Raw genomic sequence first — 5271 nt, 5'->3', positions numbered from 1 at the left:
CAAAATGTCTCAGTAAAACAAGAACAGTCAGTCTTTGGTCAGAGAGTGAGGTGACATTCTGATCCAAGAATCTGCTTGGTTAGCAACCTTTGTCTTGTGCTGCTGCAGTTCTAGGGTGAACTTTTGCAGAAAGTGGGTAACAGATTCAAAAATAATTGGAAAGTGCTTAAAATGAACTAAGTACATAGGTGGTAGGTTCCCACTCATAAATAATGCACAGTTTCCAAGAACTGAAAAACTGCTTACAGTGATGACATTAGTCTGCTAAGGTAAAAGCTCTCTTCATCTATCAAGGACCTTTAACTACATAAGCATTTCATTTCCTTGGGACTGCACCAGGCACAACATGTTATTACTATTTGAAGTTGGAAATATGTGGGTTATGCTTGGATTCCTGCATATTGCAGTACAAAAGAAAAAAAATGCAATGGTAAAGGCAAAGGGATAATTAAATCTGTATTGGAACAGCTGTAATTCACTTCTTGTACAGTCAGTGGAAAACATTCATTTTTAACAATATAAATACACAATTTCCAGAGGGAAAAAAGTATTTATTATACTTAAGAAAGCAATAGATATGAAAAAACCCTACATGTAAAACTACTGAAGGCACATAAACTTTGGTCCAATTTTGCTCCCATCCTCCATCCCCTCCCGCAATAAAACCCTGAAGTTAAATAGCTCAGAAATTTTCCATTCTTTTTTGAAATAATTCACAATTCCTATCTGTTAGGATTTGCTTTGAAAAGAGCAGGCAAACAGTCTTGTATATAGCATCTTCAGAAGACAGTTAGAAGATAAAGTTAATTTAAAGAAAAAATTCTGTGCAATCTGACCAGTGTCCTTTCAGCACAACGGTAACAACACTAAGTCTGGTAGTCTGCTCTAGTTAATAACATACAAGGGCAAAAGGTAAGGGCAAAACAATGCTTTTTGTAAGCAGTTGACCTCTTATTTGAAAAACAGCAGTACGTGCTAACAGTATACAATGACAAGTAATAGGTCCACATCCCTTATTCCTACTTACATGAATTGGAGGAGGGCAAGATATTTGATCACACAAACCACACTGGCAGTTTTATCACAAAGGCAAATAGTTTTCTGGGCATACAAATGCAGGTTTGCCGTCTGTAATCAGAAAATGTCATATATAGGCAAATCTCCTCAGATATGTGGAATATCTTAGGTATAAAAAGGACCTCAATCTACCAGTGCACAAAAAAGTGCACCAGCAGACAAGGCAACCAAGTCAAATTATGAATCAAAGTTAGAAATTTGTTCTGATCTTCAAAGACATCTGAAGAAATTCAAAGAAGCAAAAGTTTTACCGTTATGCAACAAATCACAGGTAATTTGTAAAGGCACTAAGCTGCTCCTGGGTTGTTAAAAAGGCCTTACTACACCTTGAACCACATGTGCATCCACAAAAAAAAAATTAAGCTGGAGGTAACCCAGAGCTGATTTGTGGACTTGATATACACATAGGCAGAGAACTCTACCCTCCACCGTTTCCAGCACCTGTAGTCAGAATATAACCACTAGTGTTTTAGGGTACAAGTTCTGGGTTACACTATGCAATTACCACAAATGATTTAAACAGAAATTAAGAACCTATATTAAAGAAATTATGAACCTATCTTTAACAAGTTAAGGCCACATTATAGGGAAAGTGGAGCCAGAATCTTCTTGGGAGTTGCACAGTTAACAGGACAAAAGGCAGAAGACATAGGATGCAGTATGTTGAAAGACTAATTACATATTAGGGAAAAAAAAATCACAATGAGGGCAGTCAAACATTGGAACAGTGGAAGAACAGAGAATTTCTGAAATCTCCATACTTGGAAATACTGAAAACTTAACTGGACAATTCTCTGAGCAACTGCTCAAAGTTGGCTCTAATCTGAGTAAGAGGTAGGATTAAGGCCTCCAGAAGTTCTTTTCCAATCTACATCATTGTAAGAATCTGTAGAATAATCCCATCCTTTCCCAAATCCTGCTCTTTTCACAGATATCAAGGGCTCTGCTCATACATGCTTTAGAGAAGCAAGAACTGAGATGCAACTGTGCTTTTGCAGGCAGGCACTAATAACTCAAGCACAAAGTATAAGAATCATTCCTTTTGTCCTGATCCTTCACTAACAATGCATTATGATAAACAAGAGGTTATGGTTTTGCTTTTAATTATTCAAGGCAGAATACTGAATGAGATAAACTAGACTTAACTAGTGCCTTTGTTCTGCCAAGCAAACATTAAGATACACTGTTTTTTTGGAAGCTTGTCTGCACCTCTTGTAAACGCAGATCTCCCTAAGAGGCAGCATCTTGAAGATACACACAAATCTAAAAGTAAATTGACAAGAATAATTCAATTGCAGAATAGAATAACAGCAAAGGAGAATTAAAAAAAGATACATGATAAATGTATCACAAAACCAAAAAGCAAACATCATAAATATCCACCACCCAGATTTTTCTTAAATTAAAAAATCGTAAATCTCTGCTAACTTACACCGTAGGCTTCCACATTTCAAACTGCGAACAGTCCAGAACTGACATTAGCTATACTCTAACATTAACTTAAAATCGAGAAATTATTCCTTTCTCTTTTTGAGAGAATGTCAAGGCCTTCATCCCCTTATGTTTGATTAAGCTTTGCCATCTTCTGCTATCAGAGCCAATAAATTAAAATGCATGTGATTCACATGTTTGTATACACATATAACGTATTACACAGACAGTACACATATAGTGCTCCTGATACTATATGTGGCAGTATTAGCTCTCAAATTTAAGTTTCCTTTTTTCCTGCTTTAGTGTTACATTCAGATGTAATATGATTCCTCTCCTGAGTTGCTGTAATTGTTAAGAAAAGTGACAAACCATATTTTATGGATAATGGCCTAGTATTATCAAACCACTTTATGTGCAGTAAACAAGGAACATTGCCAGGTTAGCAAGATTCTCTTTAACTGATATCAATGTGACTGCTAACAAGGTACAACATAGACATGAATTAGAATTAAGCATCTTGGTCAAAAACGGCCTATGCAAATGAACAACCCTGCTTACAACTGCACTTTGCTAAAATCATAAATGTGTAACTTTTTAATATGGTGCTCTGGCACCACACAATTACTTATTTTCAGGAATTTAAAAAAGAAATACTTGATTTCAAACTTCACCAAACTGAATTAGCTATTTCAGAAAGGGGAAAATGGAAAGACTATCTCAAATCTCAAAGATAACATTGTCTATTATTCCTAAGCCAATTTAACTTTCCAGTAAATAGTACATTCTGAATATTTATTTGTTTGTGTTATACAGCACTTATTATAGCTACATACGTATTTAGTCAGCATTTTATCTACTGTCAAATAGCACGCTTTTGTTGCAGTATAGAGGTCTGGCACCATCTTTACTATGATTGGCTGCTGCACCTCTAATTAATTTACATACATTAAAAGAAGGCAAACTAGTATCTTGCTGATCTTGCAAAAATAATTCAGAGAGAAAATTTGAAAAAGCTTACTCCAGAATACTCAGATCATAGTAGAAACATGCCCTTTCTTCTAGAAAGATAGAAAAAAGTCATACAATTCATACAAATTAATGAAAAAACAAAATTAACGTGTAGCAAAACATTACAGCAGAAGCAAATTCTGCTGTAGTTAGAAGTAAATAAATGCTATGTTTGAGAGGAATACCTCTTTAAAACGTGGTTAAGTAAATACTAAAAGAAAAATTTCTTAAAATGAAATTTAAATTTTTAAAATACAATCACAAGTTACTAAAGTTCATATGTACTTTCAACACACAAACTAACTGCATCTCAGCTCCAAAGAGAAATGGACATCAGTATCGAACATTTTTTCATACTTACAAAGGAAAGAATGCTACCTCTTTACTACTTGAAGTTCAAGTTACTGAGAGAAAATGCAGGAACCCAAAAGAGAATATTCTGATACAGCCAATGTCTCTCAAAAAGTTAGATGAAGTCTAGAAACTGGAGTGAATTTGTTGTTTGGTCTTTTTATATAGGTTCTTTTTGGCTTTTTTGTGGGTGTGACGTTTTTTTCAGCCAAGTACTGCTATCAGACAACTGCAACCAGGTAAATTTGAAGAAACCCTACATGATTACGTAATGAGTTAAACCTCATTCCCACCTTTATCCAATCTCTAGAATTCAGAGTATTACTTAATGAAAAAAAAATATTTTGAAGTATCAAGGAAAACATTTCCAAAAAGACCAAGAAGAGAATTTTCACAAAATCTATTTTTCAAGATACTTCAGATAAAACTCTAAGCTATTGTATAATAAGCACATAGTAAGGCACATGATAAGAAATTAAGTAAATACACAGTAATTTAAGTATTAGACATTATAGTGGTATAAAAAACTCTTGAGGTTTAATTTTTCTTCCCCCAAAGATGACCTTAACAAAAATAACTTCTTAAAAATTTGTCAAACCATCATAGACCTGAATATTTTCCATAAGATTGTAAACATTTTATTCTTTAAAGAAATGTAAAAAATTCTTTAAAATCAGGACTATTTTCTTGTCTTATAAGTACTATTACACAACATCACTTCATAGTAAAAATAAGACATCAAACTTCCATTCCATGATTAAGTCAAGCTAAGTCTCTGATACCACATCTTGAAGAAACTTATCAAATATCTTTTATTCCACAGAGAGAAGGCACTGCCTTTTCTGTAATAATTTAACTCATATGAACAGCACAGACTTTTTGTTTTTAAAAAAAGTTATTTGTAAAGATTTGCCAAAGTATGAACACACACCCTGGTAACATAAATACTATTTAGAGGACACTCACAGTCAATGCTTGCTTTTCTTCAAGAAACCCAAGCACTATTTCACATTCAAATTAGTGTTTAATCTGTGTAGAGTAGATTTACCATTTTGTTAGAAATACTCTCTGCTTGGTATATTGTAAAAGCACTCTAAAATGTTTTGTAAGGCTGATTTTGAATAAAAGCTAAAAGAACGTTCTCAAAATACAATTTTAAGTAGGAAATTTGATGATAAATATTGTTGCTAAAGCAATTTCACAGAAGAATCTTTCTATGGATGAATATTAAACTTTGATCACAGACTGGCAGCTAAAATCAGAAAAGATGATCACTTAATTCTTTGTATATGAATGAGCTTTTTATTCTAAGAGACAGAGCTGGTCACAGCTGTTTTAGTCTCTGTTTGAAGATTTTACTAAAACTGTGATGCAGTCTTAAAAGGAAAGTTCACAGAAAAG

The sequence above is a fragment of the Fulmarus glacialis genome, unplaced genomic scaffold (genome assembly GCF_000690835.1).
Source record: "Fulmarus glacialis isolate BGI_N327 unplaced genomic scaffold, ASM69083v1 scaffold4251, whole genome shotgun sequence".
NCBI classification, from domain to species: Eukaryota; Metazoa; Chordata; class Aves; order Procellariiformes; family Procellariidae; genus Fulmarus; species Fulmarus glacialis.
The sequence above is the reverse complement of the archived record's forward strand: the minus strand, read 5'-3'. Positions refer to the sequence as shown.